Here is an 18,480-nt window from a genome sequence, read left to right on the forward strand (position 1 = left end):
AAACAGCCATCCTGTGAGCCTGATACAAGGACCCATCATTAGGATCCCTCAGAAATGCAGCTGCAGCGTGTACCGGAAGGGCAGTGGCCTATGGATCCAGATCTGTGTGCCCCTGGGGGCGTGGTTTCCTAGTTGAGCTCAATGGGTTGAGAGCCCTCTCCTCGAGGTTTAGAGTGCTGACCAGGGGGTCTCCAAGGTCGAAGTTCAGGGAGAGATTTCAACTCTCGCCCCCCAGCCCACCACCGACTCTCACACGGGCACGAGGGCAGGGCAGCCAGGTGGCCTGGGGGTCTCTCCAGCTGGCCCGAATGACCAGCCTCGGTGTCCCACCCTTCTTTGGACAGGACAAAGCTTGCCTTTATCTGACCTTTTCCACCCCACCAGCACCAGTTTTGTCCTGCACATCACAGCCTGAGGTCCCAGCCTGTCAACAGGACGAATCCTGCCAGTGATCAGCTGGAAATGGAGCATTTCCATGTGAAAGGGTGCACCCAGAGCGACTGGCCTTCGGGGCTCTGACACTTCACATGACGAGCCGCTGGCAGAGGTGCCCTTGGACCAGGCTTCCATCAGCCCAGCTGGCTCTTCAGGGCACTGCCCTTTATCACTTGGGTGCAAAGATGCTGGAAAACCTGCTCTGCCTGTCCTTTAAGGCATCCTTGCTTATTTCAACATGTCCAGAAATGAGCAGGAACTCCCAGGCAAGGAGATTAAAGCGACCAGAAGTGGTACACACATGGTTTTCAGGAACTGCAGAACGTGCGGATTGCTGAAACGCCAATTGGCCAAAGGTGGGGACAGCTTGCATTTTACACAGGTCCCTCGAGAGCCAGTCCACCATCGGGCGCAGAGGCGGTCCCCACGAGAGCAGCCAGCAATGATCTGCACGTTCTCAGGGGTGACCATGAGAGGCCACATTGCTTTCCCCTTGCACACAGTGGGCTCCCGCGTCTGCCCCGGCATCCAAGTAATATTCTGTGGTTCGGTGAACTACTGAGCTCTGACCACATGCCTGGCCCTGTCCCAGGTGTGGCTCTGGTCCTGCTCCCAGGACCCTGAACACCTGCTGGGGAGAAGTCTTTCCCACGGGAAGGGTCAAGTGCAAAGCCCGCAGCGCGTGGCTGGGGTCCTGAGTCGCTTATGCCTGGTTGGTCCCAGACCGCATTTGCCCTGGGGTCTCCTGGTACTCACGTGGGAGTGAGCGCCTCTCTAAGGTCTCAATTCAAGCAGTTTCCCTGGCCCCTCAGACGGCTTGTGTGTGTGTATATGTGTGTGTGCATAAGCTAGTGTGTGTGTGTGCATAAGCTAGTGTGTGTGTGTGTGTGTGTGTGTATAAACTAGTGTGTGTGTGTAAGCTAGTGTGTGTGTATAAGCCTGTGTGCATGTATAAACTAGTACATGTGTGTGTATAAGATAGTGTGTGAAAAAAAAAGAGTGTGTGTACAAACTAGTATGTATGTATAAGCTAGTGTGTCTGTATATATAAGCTAGTATGTATGTATAGCTAGTGTGTGTGTGCGCTCGTGTGTGTGTAAGCTAGCGTGTGTGGGTGTGTGTAGAAGCCAGTGAGTGTGTATAAACTAGTATGTGTGTATTTAAGCTAGTGTGCGTGTATAAGTTAGCGTGTGTGGGTATAAGCTAGTTTGTGTGTGTGTGCGTCTCCCCTCCTAGAGTTCTTCGAAGGAGAGGAAAGAAAAGAACCTTTTCATGGGCATTCAGGTACATCCTGCTGTCCCTTTATATTCGAATCCCGGTGACAACACGTCCAGGGCGTCAGTCGCCCCTTCAATCCTCCTGCCTGGATTCAGAGGCCAGGCATGTCACCCCTCTCCTCCCAGATAGAGATGTCTGTGCCCACAGTTGCCACCCCCGTGCCCCTGACAAGCACCTTAAGCTCAGCATCTCTGACAGCAATGCTCCCCCTCTTTCCCTAATGATTTGAATCCAACTCAATTAGACTTCTGACTCGACAAGATGGACTGAGACATGCACTTACTTCAGCTCCCCCTCTCTCATTAATAAAAAAAGTTATAAACACACAAAAGCACAAAGAATCAGGAAAGAGATTTCGACAAACTTCAGGAGGACAGAAAGTAAATGCAGGTGGCTTAGCAGAGAGGGATATTGATAAAAAATGTACTGAGTCTTCTCCTTCAGCGAGCTCCGGGCTTGGAGGTATTAGGGACCACAAAGGGCAGGGTTCAGGTGCCGGGAGGAGATAGCGGAACTCTGAATACAGGATCCCAAAGTGTCCTTCTGCACCCCTACACGGCCAAGCAACTAGCATTCAGTCCCTGCCCTCAGGCAAAAGATTTTATTTCCTGGAGAAGCTGGATAAGAGAAGCTCTGACCTGGGGACAGAGGCTCTCAGAAAACGGGAGAGAAAAATGAGTCGGAAGACAAGGAGATCCAGTAGCAATGAGTGTATTTAGCACCTGGCTCTGGGTTTCTAAAAAACGTCCATGAAAAAGTATCGGGCTCCGTGGATAATGCTGGATTCCAGAGTTGGGCAGAGAAAGTACCTAGAAAGCCTGGAGCAACTTTTTGTGCTGGCAAGTCAGGAAGTATTCAAAGAATAATAAGAACATTTCAGAAATACCCAGACATGATTCTGAAGGGGCTCCCACTTGCCAAATCTGAGACAGAATATCAAAATAAATAATAGTAGTGGATTATAATCAGAGAGTAACATAAAAATCTATAAGCCAAGATATACAAATAAATGGGGCTTCCCAGATGGTGCAGTTGGTAAAGAATCTACCTGCCACTGCAGAAGAAATAAGAGATGCAGGTTTGACCCCTGGGTTGGGAAGATACCCTGGAGGAGGAAATGGCAACCCACTCCAGTATTCTTGACTCAGAAATCTCATGGACAGAGGAACTTGGCGGGCTACACACTGAGGTGTTTTTAGGAATAAAGTGGCACATGTCCACAACTTATTCTTCAAACCATCAAGAAAAAAAATAAGAAAATTATGTAGCAAGACTGACAGGGCAAACTGGTAAAATGTTAACACTCTGAAAAATTTGGTGAAGGGTACACAGAAATTCTTTGTATTTTATTTTTGCAACTTTTCTGTTATTCTGGAGATTTCCCAAAATAAAAACAAACTTAAAATAGGATTCAAAAATGAAGTAATAATCTCATTTAAGTAAAATTTGATGTAACTAGATTGAGGAGTCCATGGGGTCACAAACAGTCAGACATGACTGAGTATGCACACACACACACACGAATAAGTAGAGAAGAAAGAAGCTATCTTCTTTATAGTAGAAAGTCAACTAAAAGGTACAAAGTAAACTGTAGCCCGCCAGGCTCCTTTGTCCATGGGATTCTTCAGGCAAGAATATTGGAGTGGGCTGCCATTCCCTTCTCCAGGGGATCTTCCCCATCCAGGGATTGAACATGGGTCTCCTGCATTGCAGGCAGATTGGTCACTGTCTGAGCCACCGGGGAAGGGAAGCCTCACTTCACTTACAGTAGAAAGTCAGCTAAAGCAGGAAGATGAAATTAGGAAAGTTACCATTTGCCAACCATCCTGATGCTATTTCAGCAAGGATCATCAATGGATGCTAAAACTGGGGGGTAAAAATATTATCAGAAACAGCACAATCGTACAGTCTCAACTATCTCTCTGGAAGACACTTATTAATTACAAAGGGAAACATAGTTCCTTCGTGATGGTGAGGCCTACAAGCTACCACCTGAAAAGGCGGTCACCAAGGCAACGTCTTATGCCTCCTGGTATGAGGCACTGAGGATATGGTGCATGACTGAATTGTTAGGAAACATCAGACAAACACAAACTGATGGACACTCTACAAAATAATTGGCCTGTACTCTTTTCAAAAATGTCAAGGTCATAAAAGACAAAGGCAGATCAAGGAGGCTAAAGAAACACTACAATTTAAAGTGGAGTGTGACCTTGTACTGAATTACAAACCAGAAAAAGAAAAACCTCAAACTTTTTCTTTAGTTATAAAGGACATTAGTGGGACAACTGGCAAAATACAAATGAGGTCTGAGGATTATGTAATAGTAGTCCATCAATATTAATCTCCTGATTTTGATCATGAAACTGTAGTTATATAAGAGAATGATCCTGTTTTTAGGAAAAACACACAGGTATTTTTAGGAATAAAGTGGCACCTGACCACAATTTATTCTTCAAACCATCAAGAGAAAAACCAGAAAATTATTTAGCAAGACTGATAAAGCAAACCTGGTAAAAACGTTAACACTCTGGAATATTTGGTGAAGAGTATACAGAAATTCTTTGTGTTTTATTTTTGTAACTTTTCTGTTCTTCTGAAGGTTTTTCAAAATAAAAAGAAACCTAAAATAGGACTCAAAAATGAAGTAATAATCTCACTAAAAAATGTAAGTAAAATTTGATGTAACTAGAGTGATAAGATAGGGGTATAGAGAACAAAACTCACAACTACCTTAATAGGAAGTCAGCAGATGACGTCTAAATTCAATACAGTTAAGAGGTGCAGGGGACTTCCCTGGTGATCCAGTGGCTAAGACTGCTCCCAAAGCAGTGGGCCCAGGTCCCATCCCTGGTCTGGGAACTAGACCCCACATGCTGCAGTGAAAATCAAAGATCCCTCATACTCCAATTAAGACCCAGAGCAGCCAAATACATAAACAAAAAATATATATATATTTTTAAAAGACAGGTCAGGAGAAAACAGCCAACACTTCAAAAAAAAACACTAAGAAAAAATAAATAAGTAAATAAATAACACTGAGAAGAGCAGTATTAGAGAAGGAAATGGCAACCTTCTCCAGTATTCTCGCCTAGGAAATCCCATGGACAGATGAGCCTGGCAGGCTATAGTCCCTGGGATCACAGAGTCAGACATGGCTTAGTGACTAGACCAAACCAAGAAGAGCAGTATAAGAACAGTATACAAGATAATAGAAATATATATTTTACATACAACTAGAAATATGGTGGCACGCCAGAAAAACAATTGCTTTGATGGAACTGGTAATTGTAGAAGAATGAGGCATGCGCTTGGTTATTTTCTGTTATAGGTCATTTAGGATTATTTAGTTTTTATTATTTTTTAGTAGTATTTGGGGTTGGGTTATTTAGTTATTTACTATTATTTAATCTTCAGTATTCCCTGGCGGCTCAGGTAGTAAAGAGTCTGCCTGCAAAGCTGGAGACCTGGGTTCTATCCCTGGGTTGGGAAGATCCCCTGGAGGAGGGCATGGCAACCCACTCCAGTATTCCTGCCTGGAGAATCCCCATGGACAGAGGAGCCTGGCGGGCTACAGTCCATGGGGTCGCAAAGAGTCAGACACGACTGAGTGACTAAGCACAGCACACACATTTAAAAAAATGCTATTCAATTATTTAATTTGTGTGAACAACGACACGTACAACTTTTGGAACGATGGGGTAGATGGATCTAATTCTTGGGGACCCACCTCCCCAGGAAGGCATGACGTCTCTCCAGCCTACCCTTTGTGAATCCCACCTGCACCCATGGCATCGCATTATACCGACGGGTCTGAGGGAGCTGTTAGCTAATCCCAGCCACAGGGTGCATGAGATAGGAATGGCTATCGAAACCACTGGCTCTGACATGCTCACTCTGGAGACGAGGACGCTGAGCCACGGAGGCAGGGGGTGAGCCAGGTTGGGCCCTTGGCGCCTCTGCCTGAGACTGCAGCGCCTCACATGGGATGAAGGCGATGCCTGTGCCAACGCAGCCCCTCAACACAGAACGTGTGGGCTGACAGTCCAGAGGGACCACTGGAGCCCAGAGCCCTGGGTATCCCGAAGCCAACCCAAGGAGCGCGAAGCCCCACATCCGTCTCAAGGGATCCCCGCCCCGCGTGATGGTCCTCTGGGGCCCAAACATACTCCAAGCAGCAAGATGCTAAATTAAACTCCATCGGTAATGAAGAAACTCAAGGCTTATCAACTCTGGGGAGCAAGAGGAGCCTGGGGATGAGGAGGAAGGGGAAGGGGAAGGGAACACAGGTGCTTATGGCTCCACGGTTGGGACCAGGGGCCTGGCACTTCTTCCTGAATCCTCTGGCTGCTTTAATAATCCTATGGGGTCTTTCCTCTAGAAGCACCCCAAGAGTGGGTCACAGAGGGGTTCAGGGCTGCGTCCAGCCTCCTCCCCTATAGCAGGGCTCCATCTTCATCAGCCCTCTGCGCCCAAAGTCACGAGACTGAACCTCGGAGCGAAAGGCCAGAACTGTTTTCTGGACAGAGCTCAGTGCTGGCTTTTCCACAGGCTGTTTACTAGGTCTGCAGCCACGTTACAGCTATTATTTATAGTCTATTTAACATCAACTTTTGATCATTCCCTTTGTAGACAGAAGTCAGTGTTTGTTGCTTTATCCCCAGGGCAGCTTCCTCTTGCCACTGACGACGCCTCAGGGTCCCTGCCAGCGGCCCACCACCCAGGACCGGTCCCCTTCACCCTCAGCCACTGTCCAGCATGGTGTGGGTGACAAACCCACTACTCACACAGCGGTGTGATTCAAAGAGAAGGAACAGAAGAGTTAGTCCAGAGCGTCCCCGCCCTCTCCAAACAAAGGCTGCTGCCACGCCTGCACCCCAGGCAGTGGCTCCGATCACCTGCAAACGTGCCACATTACTGGGGGCTCTGCTGGGGTGTCTACCTTTGACGGTGAGGTGACGAGCCCTGGGAACTCTCTTTCACAGGAGCCCACCCCGGGGTGCAGGGTCAACAGGTCACCCTCCTGGGGTGTGCCAGCAGCAGGCCTCAGAGTCTGGGGGACTGTGTCGTTCCGGAGTCCCTCAACCCTTTGCCAATCCACACCTTGGCTGTCAACTAGGGCAAGATTCTCTGTCCTCCATTTGAGCAAAATAATGGTAAAGAACAAATGCTGCGTGCGCAGCCGCTCGGTCACTCTGTTGTGCCCGACCCTCTGGGACCCCACGGACTGTATGTAGCCCGCCAGGCTCCGCTGCCCATGAGATATTCCAGGCAAGAACACTGGAGTAGGTTGCTATTTCCTTCTCCAGGGGATCTTCCCGACCCAGGGATCAAACCTGCATCTCTGCAAGCTGCTGGTCTGAGGACCACACTGTGAGAACCAGGGTCCTGCGGGTCCCAAAGGTGAGTAAGATGTTAGCAGCCCCCAGGATTTGGAGTGTGGCATGTGGGAAGAAGTGTGGGAGACACATGGGCACCCCAGAGATGTGGAGGGTAGTCCTTCTCCAGGGATATATTAAGTGTTCCAAGGAGCCCAGGAGAAGCAAAAAGGAAATGGGTTATCAGAGAGGGCTGCAGAGAGAAGGTGACCTTCACGTCGTCTTTGAAGAATAGGTATGTGGCAGGTAGGCGAATGTAGTGGGAAGGGCATTTAAGGCAGAGGACCAGGGTGGCTGTACTGGGTCCACGAACTGGGCACAAGGCTGGAGCACAGGCGGGAAGTCACAGGAGAAAGGCTGGGAGGCCAGCCGGCACTGGGACAAAGCAAAGTCTGGTTTTCCTATAGGCGGGAATCACTGAAGGATTTTTAAGCATAGCAATAGGACATTCGGTACAACCTTTGCCTTTCTGGGTCTAAGTATCCTTGTCTTTGTAACGGGGTGTGATGGGCAGAAGGTCTGGGCAGGCCTTTTCCAGCCCTGACATGCTGTGATTCCATGGGGGCAGGGGACAGGGCATGGTGCCATCCGGCCAGCGGCCTCACCCTGCTGGCAGCCCCTTGCAAGCTCAGGCACCCAACAGCCACGCACACATGCTTGGTCTGTCTGTCCATCTGCTGCTTTCAGAACCCCGGCCAGCCTGGGAAGTGGAGGCAGACGACTGGGGGAGTCACACACACTGCTCACCTCTCTGGGCCCGTACGGACCCCCTCCCCCCCGCCGCCGGCTGGAGAGCCAAGCGGCCTGGGATCGAGCAGCGGCTCACAATGGAAGGAAGAGGGTGTAGGAGGGAGGTCCCCGGGCTGACCCTGGTATTGTTCTCGGGCCAGAAGAAAGCTTCCTCCTGCTTCGCTGTTGCAATGCCAGAAAGGCCGGCGGGCCCGCTGGGGAGAGTCAGCGCGGCCTGGGGGGCGCCTGCCGTCGGGGCGGCCTGGGAGCCGGGGCCCATTCACAAAGGCCTGCAGGAGAGCACGTAGCCCTGTCCGCCCCCGCCCCCCGCTGCTCTCCCTGCAGCCGGCGGCTGCTCCCAGTGAGAGGAGCTGGGGTGAACGAAAATAACCGGGCTCCTCCGCCGCCAGGAAGGAGAACGAGACCAGAAATGGCACCCTGGCCAATAAAGGAATAATGGACGCTTCACACCCGCACCAACACCTCCCTCTTCCCCCTCGCCTCCGCTGCTCCTTCCACAGCCCAGGGATGCGGAGCAGGGAGTCACTGGACAAAGCGTGCAACCTCGCTGAGCCGGGACGGGTCGTGGTCCCCAGGACATCCCCAGTGGCCCCAGACACGGCTCCAGGAGTGGGTGGAGGGTGGGGCTGCACGTGGGGTGACTCCCACTCATCCTGAGCTTGGGGACCTCTTCTGGAAAGACCACTGGGTCACCGGGGTGGGTGTGTGCAGGAGTGTGGGCCTACTTCTGAGCATGGGAAGCCAGGGCCCCGTAGGCCAGCTGAGGGCCTGCTCTCAGCTCTGGGCGCCTGGCACCCCTGTGGCCTCCCCCTCCCAAGCCCCAGTCATTCCAAAGCTGAGGGGGGTGGTGGGTAGGGAAGCTCTTGCCGTCTGTGAGATGTCCTGGGTCCAGCAGGGGTGGACAGGGAGCCATCTCCAGTCTGGCCTTGCCTGGGCCTGCTACCCCCCACCCGCCCCTATCTGATGGATCAAGCTCTCTGTCACTGAGCAAAGGAGTCTGGGTACATGGTCTGGCCCCAAGCAGGGCATGAACCAAGAGCTACAGGGCAACTCTTCTTTTCAGGAGATCCTAGCCCGTCCCTAATGAAGCAACAAAACTCCCTTCCGTGGCCACTGTGGGAAGATGTACACAACCCCAGCAACCCCTCAGATGTCCCAGGCAGGGAGCATCAGGGTGGGTCCGGCCTTAGGACTCAGCCCTTGGCTTCCTAGAACCTCCTTCATTCGCGTATTTCTCTGCTCAAGGAATGTCCGGTTGAGTCTCCATCTGGTCAAGTCCCAAGGCCTGAAGCCTCTGCACCAACTGCTCCCTCTGCTCCTGGACGCGTCCCCTCAGGACGCCGGGACTCCCCCGTTCCCTGTGGCCTCCCTGTCTCCTGAACTGGAGTTAGTTCTGCAGCCCGTAAGGCTACGCCTTTTCTTTCCTCTTTCGAGACCCACCTTCCCGGCCCTCTTTCAAGGCCCAGTTTGTGGTCTGTCTCCTCCAGAAAGCACAAGACCAGGGAGAGCCAGGAAACAACCAGAGAACCTCAAAACTGGCCTAGAACCCAGTTCTCCAAACGCCCACGAGGTCCCCGAGGACGGAGGTGGTCTGATTCATCCAGGAGGTGAAATCTGACCAGGCCACCAAGGAGTGGGGAGATCTGACCAAGGGGGCGGTAAGGACACTGAAGGAACGCGGGATGGGGTGAGCGAAGGAAGGCTCCGCACGGCGGGGAGGCAGCTGCGCAAGCAGCCTGAGGTCTACTTGGGCACGCGGGGCTTCTCTGAGATCTCTGTCTTCGTAGGAGCTGGGGAAGAACAACCAAATCACTATCCTCGGCCCCCAATTCCCATCCCCGAGGCACAGAAGGGATGTGGGCGGTTCCCAAGCACGTTTCTTGTCTGTCAAGCTCCCCAGTTCTGTGCTCGCTTCCAGGTGTAACTGGGCTACTTAGTAAGACCGCTGCACACCTACAGACTGGTCATCAGATGACTTGGTTTATATTCTGAGCCCCGGCAAAGCCTTGTGATGAAGTCAGAGTCGGACACAATCCCAGGTTACAGATGAAGAAATGGGAGCCGGAGGAGAATCACTTTGGATGGATTCCAAGACACTCTGCACATGGAACCCAAAGGCTCTCAGATGACAACCAAACGAACTTCAGGATTTTGTCACCTGTGTTAACTCTCAGGGCTTTTTATTCTGTTTAGACTCTGGATTAGTGGTTATCAGTCTTCTCCTGTAAAGGGCCAGATGGGATATCTTTTAGGCTTTGAAGGCGGTGGGTCCACATCAACTCTGCCTTGTAACACAAACACAACCACAGCCACTGAGCCAATGGATGGGCAAGGAGTGTGCCAATAAAACTTTATTTGCAGAAACAGGCTGTCGGGCTGAAACTGGCCTGTGGACCGCAGTTTGCCAACCTCCCTCTAAGACCCCAGCTGTGTTACAGATTACTGAGGCTGTCATGTAAGGGAGGCAGATGTTTCTGGGGGCCCCTGGAGCCGGAAAGCACTTGATATCTCTAGTCACCCCCCTCTCTGCATTCTGCCCCTGCTCCAAGACTGTGAGAACCTGATGCAGACTCAGCCAGTGGCCCGCTTCCCAGGAACTTTCCAAGCAGTCGCCAACAAAACTCTTTATCTCCCCAATAATCATTTCTTATAAAAATACTCTCAAACAACAAAAAATAAAAATAGGCTGGCCTCACAGCACGCACAGGTCTTGCTACCTGATGGCCTCAGATAGGAAACCACGGATCGAAGAATTCCTGGTCTCCTCCTTATTGTGTGGGTGCCTATTTTTATCCTGAGGGAGGAAGCACTGTGCGGGGAGGGGCGGCCAGAGAGCAGGGGGGGGTCTCCAAGGTGAGCCCTCCCCCTCAGAGAGTGAGCAGGGCTTGGGGGAGGCCACTGGAAACCTTTCCGATCAAAACAAAAGTAAAAACATCTCTTCCTCTGTCAAAGGTGTCAGTGGGGCTCCTCTCTCCCTCTCCCCACCCCCCCTCCTTTCTTTCCATTTTTAGTGCCTACAGCAGTAGAGGGGAAAAAAAAGAAAAGATATCCATTTTCTTGTTCTTGCTTATTAAGGAAATGACATTCACCCCTAACTCGCGGTACGTGACTACAGTCGCCTAGAATTAGAAAACGGTTTTCCATCACCTCTTCCTCCCCGTCACTTCTTACAAAGGGGCGCCGGGCTGCCTGAATTCCGATCCCACTCCCCCATTTGCAAGCCATGTGCTTTGGGGCAGGGAGCTGATCAGTTTTCGTGTCTGCAAGATGATGATAACGCAGGGACTCCACTGCAAGGAGGGGCTATGAGAATTCAGAGCTGATGCATGCAGACATGGAGCTCAGAAGGGGTGAGGTTCATGTGCGCCCCTATGAAGGACTCTGGGAGTGCTGGGGGGGAGTCCCCCTGGGGCAGGAGCAAGTCAGGGCTCATTTAGTCATTCACCTGATATCTAATGAGCACCTACTTGTGCGAGCCCACATAGAATGGAATATTCCAGTGGGAGAACGCAGGCGGACCACAGAAATAAAGCAAGTGCGCCAAGGGCACTGTGAAGAAAAATGAACTCGGGGCAGGGGGATGGCCGAGATGGAATGGAGTGTTCAAAAAGCTTTACTGAGAAGGGGACATCTGACCAGAGATAACATCAAGGGTAAAAGGAGATGAGTAACAGCCCAGCCTTCACAGGGATATGTGAGGAAAAGTAAAATAAGAAAAAGAAAGCACCATCACAGTTCCTGGAGTCTGGAAGGCACTCGGCCAGCGTTTGCACTGCGACGCAGTCCTTGCTAGACGCGCAGAACAGGGACAGCAGGAGGATTACACGTCCTGGTTCACCGTAAGGAGCGGCCCCACATTTAAACTCAGTCCATCACCACTAAGACAACGCCTCGTCTGCAGAAAAGGGCCCAGTCGATCCTGGCGGACCCGGTGAAGGAAGTCAGACTGGGACTTCACCCGGGAAGTCACACTAGGAGTGAAGTCACCCGTGGGACGTGAGAAGAGACGTGAAGCAGGACTTGGGCAAGAGGACAGGCATGAGGCTGTGAAGGGGGACTTCGTTTTCACGTGCCTTTGCTCCTTGGCATCTCAGGGCATTTTAATAATGATCCTTATGCCCGTGACTTAGCACATCCTAGACGTTTCCAGAAGACTTGGTCGCAGAACTGGCATTGCTCGCGGGAATGATAAAGTCACTCCTTCCTATCTGGGGGGCTGGGAACTGGACAGCTTCAGTCCACTGTGGGGCAGCCCATGGTCCACTAACCGAGTCCGCACTGCAACAGCGCCACCTGCTGGAAGAACCAGGCTGCTCCCGTGTCTGCCACCCCCTTTATTCTTGCAAGCACTCAGAGGAGGCCGGGAAGTCTGATCATCATTCTAGAGGGAGGTGATTTTCATTCTGAAAGCTCATATCTCTCAGATTTTTGGCAGGGGGTGGTGGTGTTCTCACCCTGACCTATTCAGGGCCAAGCAGGTAAATGGAGTGTTTAACCCCAATTCTCATGGTCCCCTTCTCCTGCCCTCTCTCTGGGTCCAATGTGAAGAGAGTACTTGGGCACATCCATGAGGCCAGGAATCCCACTTGACTTAGCCATGTTCCCGGCCCACTGTGTGCACCACGCTGACCTCACAATAGCAGGCCTACACATTAAGTACTTTAAACTAGGTCAGTCACCAGAGGATCAGAGCAATGGACCTGACCAGGTCAGGGTGAGCTCGAAATTAATTACAAACAGTCACAGAATTTAGTTTCAAAATTTCCTAACAGGAAAGCAAAAAGGGAAATAAGCTGGGCTATGCAGTTCCTACTGACAGACAAAAGGCAGCAGATGTAACATTTGTCTGATAGAGAAGTCAAAGAAAAAATGATCAAAATGTGTCCTTTGAGAAAGCCTTGGGCAAGACACCAGGTAATTCAACCACAACCTCTTTCCACTGGGGTTTTGTGTAAGATGCAGAAGCATCCAGGGCCATGTGTGCGGAAGAGAGGCAGTATTTCTGCGGGGCCCCAAGGAGACGTTGAGGAGAAACTGTTAAGTTACCACATCTCAGGGGGAAGGAGCTGGGGGTGGTGTCTAAGCTGAGGTCTTGGGCCAGAGGTGAGGCAGGGGAGTGAGAGCGGAGGCCAGAACCCATTCAGGTTGGATGCCCCTGCCTTCACACTGAACTCAGTCAAGTTTATGGGGCTCCATCAATCCACTCTGGTATTCTTGCCTGGAGAATTCCACGGACAGAGGAGCCTGGCGGGCTACAGTCCATGAGGTCACAAACAGCTGGACACAGCTGAGCACTTTCAGCCCACTTAGGACCTGTTCATCCAAGGGCAGAAGTCAGCCCTCTGTGACCCCCCACCTCCGCAGAAGCGGGCGCCTGTAGGCACAGATGAAGCTGTCTGGTGGGAGGAAGACCACCAGTACCCCTCGCTTCGTGGGTGAGCAGCCTCCTTGTCTGTGCAGCTGATAGACGGGTGTGCCCTCCTGGGGCTGCCACGTGTTCCCGAGGGGTGGGGATGGGGGTCCCTGGAGGAACGTCAGGCCTGTGCCCAACAAGGGGCACTCTGACCAAACAGGTGTTCTCCTCACCCGTGTGGCTGCCTCATTCACGACCTCATCCTCCCCCTTGTTCCGGGGAGGAGGTCTGAGCCTGGAGGGCCTGGGTCCTTCGGGGGACAGCGCTGAGTGCCACGTTTGCATCACCAACAAGGCAACAAGGCTGGGGACGAGGGACTTCTCGCCGCAAACGTGCCGGCGGGCCTCCGGGGCGGCGCGCTGGTGCCCTCTAGTGGGAGCGGATGGCAGTGCGGCCATCTGGGCCTCTCTCCGGCCACACCTGACTCTGACTCTGAGGCTGCATCTGGAGCAGCTAGGCAAATGATGAGGGCTGGAACGCCCCCATCACTGCTGACACGGCGGGCTGGCCAACCCCCTTGGCATCAACAGAGATGCCAAAAATGCAGGCGGGACCGCCTCCCCCCCACCCCCCACCCCCCACCCCAGGACTCCATTCTAAGCCCGGGCTTCCACCCTGCCCTGTGGCTACACCGTCTGGAGCCAGGAAGGATGTCCCCTAGAATCCAGGTCGCCACGCTGAGAGCCTCCAGCTACCCCCCACCCCCATCCTGAATCTGAGCTCTCAGAGGAAAACCTAGCCTCAGCTCAGCTCACCTGAGGCAGCTGAGTTTGGGGATGCCAAAATCTGGCTGCTGGCTGGCACCCAGCCCAGCTCACTTGCTCTTCCCCTTCGACTATCACTACAGGGAGGCAATCCTTGGGGACAATCAACATCACCTTTACAAAAAGCACCAGCCTTTACTAACCAACTAAAAATGCCTCTTAAGAGTGGAGAGCTGTGCCTGGCAGACGTGGGTACTGGGACCTACTGTCTCATCTGCTGCCCCAGGTTCTTGTGTGGCTCCAGGGACCTGAGTCCCAGCAGTGGGGGTTCCTGGACTCCCTTCCACTGTTGCAACAGCAGCCGGGTGGGCCATCTGAGGACCAGCCCACACAGTCCGTGGCTTTGGCTGGAGCGGGGAGCGGACAGGCACCCAGGTCTCAGTAGCTGAGCTCTGACCGAGGCACCCCCGCCGAGGACTACTAGCTATGACGTGTGCCACGTGGGACTCCAGTGAACGAGACAAGCTGGAGCTCCCGGAAACCTACCACAGCCATGAGGGTGGGGGCCACCGGGGCCCTCAGCTCCTGACTCAGCCGTGCTTCCGGGTCCCAGGCGGCAGAGACCGCACAGCCCTGGGGAGGCAGGCGGGGGAGTATGCGGGGAGGGGACCACGCTTCCCTCTGCAGGGTCTCTGACCTGGGCATGGCGCCAGCATTCACTCAGACACTGACAGCTCCGGCTCTGCACCGTTATCATCAGAGCACCATCTCATCTCTCTTCTAGACTGGGCCCCTCCTGGGCAACTCTATCTAATGCAATTCTCTCTCTCTCTAAAAGGCTGGTGCAAAGCGCTGGTCCATGAAGATGAGATAGGCAAGCAAGCAAAGGAGAGAGGAAATTGGGGCAGAAGCAGGCTGTTCGCCCCTCTGCCTCCTGCTTCCCAGCTCCGCCAGCCCCTTCGCTGCTGGGTGGGGTCACGTGTCTAGTTCTGCCCAATGGGCTGTGAGTACAAGTGACACGTCACACCCAGAGCACGACTCTTCAGCTCTCCCCTTGTCTCTGCCAGGGTGACCTGGGTGCTAGGTGCTGAGACGGTAGGGCCACAGAATGGGATCCAACTGGAACTCTGGGCCCCCACTTGGGGAAGGAGCTATCCTATAGAGCAGCCGGACCCTCTGCAGAATCTCAATAAGTGAGAAATAAGATCCTGTGTGTGAAACCTCTGAGATTTGGGCATCTGTTTAATATCATGCTATGGCCTATACTATTTGAATACAGCAGATGATTGAAAACTCCTGTTTCGTGACGAATAAATAAATAAATAAAAAGACACATGCCCTGGATATCATACCAACAAGAGCATAACCAGGTTCGTGTCAAAGTTCTGCTGGGAAATGATGGTAGAAACTCACAGGCCAAGGGGATGGACTGAACATAAAGACAAACATCTGCCCCCTCTTTTGGGTGGGAGAAGTGGTAGGCAAGTGGGCAGCGAGCTTCAGGGCAGACTGCTCCCTCCATCTACCTGTTTTTGTTCCCTCCTGTCTCCAGATGGGGAGAGAGGGCAATAGGTCTCTTTCTGTTAATACTCCCCAAACCCTGGCTTTTGTGTGAGTCTCCAGGAAACCCACTCATCTCTGCTCAGGCCCTTGAGTGCTGTGGGTGGGCTGGGAGCCCCAGGCCTATGGGTGGGCCTTCCCCTCCATCCAGCGATCCTCAGTTAGGTGCCTCTGAGATGTATTTGGAAGTGGGAGGTGTTTTTCGGGGGAGGTCACCATGACTGCTCTCTCCCCAGTGACCGGCATTCAGTGGTTGAAACCCTAGATGCCTGCACATACTAAACAGATGCATATAATTAAGATCTGTTCTATCCCAAATGCCAGGCTAGCTGACCGGGAGGCCCCAAGGCCAAACAATGGGACCAGCCGGCCTTGTCTATGAGGGGGCTTTGAAGACCACTAGGAAAGTTCAGAAAATAATCACCCATATATGTCCCCATGGGACCTCAGATTCTGCCACCAGGGATGTATGTTTGGGGATCAGGAAGCCTGATGGACTTGTCCTAATGGGACCGTATGAAATGCAAACACCCCAAAGAGAGGTCAGGCCATGAGCATGATCAGTTACAGCTTTTCAACTCCTGTGGATAATTTTGAGAAAACTGTAGATTTTCTGTGATGCTTTAACAAACACAAATTCCTGGGTACAATTCAGTGGGTGTGGTCACAGGCCCCCAGGATGGCCCCCAAGGCCTTCCCCTTCTGATATTCACACCGCTATATAGTATTTTCCATGTCGTACCAGGGTTGGTCTGTACAATCAATATATAGCATGTGGCGGGGTGACTATGTCACTTCTGAGAATAGATTAGAAAAGAGTAGGTCTACCGTGTCGGACACTCTCCACTCTCTCACCCATGATATTTCTATGTCTGTCTGTCTGTCTCCCTCCCTCTCTTCCTTCCTCCTTCCTTCTCCCTCAGATCTCTTGCTTTGGAGGAGCCACGCTGTGACGTTCAAGCAGCTTAGGGAGAGGCTCATGAGAATGAAGCCTTCTGCCAGCAGCCAGGGCAGAACCGAGCCTCCTGCCCTCTGCCGTAGGGGAAGCCACCACATAAGTGGGTCCGCCAGCCCCAGCCCAGCCTTGAGGTGACTGCAGCCCCAAGTGACAGCTGGGTCACAGCTCTGTGAGAAGCCCTGATCCAGAGCCACTCGGCTAAAACACCCTCAGATTCCTGACTCTCAAAAACTGTGTGATAATAAATGCTCATTGTTTTCAGGTTGCTAAATTTTGAGCCGTTTATCCCACCAAAAAAAAGATACCCCACATCCAAGGGCAAAGGAGAAGCCCCACAAGATGGTAGGAGGGGCAAAATCGCGTTTAGAATCAAACCCCATACCCACCAGAGACGCTTGGAGGGCTCAAACAAACCTTGTGTGCACCAGGACCCAGAGACCAACAGAGACTGAGCCAAAACTGTGTCTGAGTGTCTCCTGCGCAGGTACGGGTCAGCAGTGGCCTGCCGCAGGGGAGGGGCTCTGGGTGCAGCAGACCTGGGTGTGGCATAAGCAGTCTGGGAGGAGGTCACCATTCACCCCACCACAGAGCCCCCAGAACTTACACAAGACTGGGAAACAGACTCTTGGAGGGCACAAACAAAACCTTGTGCACACGAGGACCCAGGAGAAAGGAGCAGTGACCCCACAAGAGACTGACCCAGACTTGCCCGTGAGTGACCAGGAGTCTCTGGTGGAGGTGTGGGTCGGCGGTGGCCTGCTGCAGGGTCGGGGGCACAGAGTGCAGCAGTGCATGCATGGGACCTTTTGAAGGAGGTCACCATTATCTTCATCACCTCCACTGTAGTTTGGCCTCAGGTCAAGCAACAGGGAGGGAACACAGCCCCGCCCATCAACAGAAAATTAGATTAAAGATTTACTGAGCATGGCCCTGCTCAACAGAGCAAACCCAGTTTCCCCTTCAGTCAGTCTCTCCCATCAAGAAGCTTCCATAAGCCTCTTATCCTTATCCATCAGAGGGCCAACAGAATGAAAACCACAATCACAGAAAACTAATCAACTTGATCACACAGACCACAGCCTTGTCTAACTCAATGAAACTATGAGCCATGTTGTGTAGGGCCACCTAAGATGGATAGGTCATGGTGGAGAGTTCTGACAAAACGTGGTCCACTGGAGAAGAGAATGGCAAACCATTTCAGTATTCTTGCCTTGAGAACCCCATGAACAGTATGAAAAGACAAGAAGGTAAGTCAATATGCCACTGGAGATCAGTGGAGAAATAACTCCAGAAAGAATGAAGAGACAGAGCCAGAGCAAAAACAGCACCCAGCGGTGGATGTGCCTGGTGATGGAGGCAAAGTCCGATGCTGTAAAGAGCAATGCTGCATAGGAACCTGGAACGTTAAGTCCATGAATCAAGGCAAACTGGGAGTGGTCAAACAGGAGATGGCAAGAGTGAACATCAACGTGTTAGGAATCAGCAAACTAAAATGGACTGGAATTAGTGAATTTAACTCAGACGACCATTATATCTACTACTGTGGGCAAGAATCCCTTAGAAGAAAATGGAGAAGCCATCATAGTCAACAGTCTGAAATGCAGTACTTGGATGCAATATTAAAAATGACAGAATGATCTCTGTTCGTTTCCAAGGTAAACCATTCAATATCACAGTAATCCAAGTCTATGCCCTGATCAATAATGCTTAAGAAGCTGAAGTTGAAGGGTTCTATAAAGACCTACAAAACCATCTAGAACTAACATCCAAAAAAAAAAAAATGTTCTTTTCATTATAGGGGACTGGAATGCAACAGTAGGAAGTTAAGAGATACCTGGAGTAACAGGCAAATTTGGCCTTGGACTACGGAATGAAGCAGGTCAAAGGCTAATAGAGTTTTACCAAGAGAACACAATGGTCATAGCAAACACCCCCTTCCAACAACACAAAAAACAACTCTACACATGGACATCACCAGAGGGTCAATACCGAAATTAGAATGAT

General features: G+C 51.8%; 1 protein-coding gene and 1 long non-coding RNA gene across 7 annotated transcripts in view; one reads left to right on the forward strand and one right to left on the reverse strand.

Annotated features, from left to right (window-relative positions):
- CTIF (cap binding complex dependent translation initiation factor) overlaps positions 1–18,480 on the reverse strand; it is a 316,461-nt gene that overhangs the window by 167,137 nt on the left and 130,844 nt on the right. The window lies entirely within an intron of this gene.
- LOC110142381 (uncharacterized) lies at positions 12,509–16,737 on the forward strand. Its single transcript, XR_002315305.2, has 2 exons — positions 12,509–12,755; positions 16,442–16,737. It is a non-coding gene; the product is annotated as an uncharacterized lncRNA (long non-coding RNA).

This window comes from Odocoileus virginianus, chromosome 22 (assembly GCF_023699985.2).
Source record: "Odocoileus virginianus isolate 20LAN1187 ecotype Illinois chromosome 22, Ovbor_1.2, whole genome shotgun sequence".
Classification (NCBI taxonomy): domain Eukaryota; kingdom Metazoa; phylum Chordata; class Mammalia; order Artiodactyla; family Cervidae; genus Odocoileus; species Odocoileus virginianus.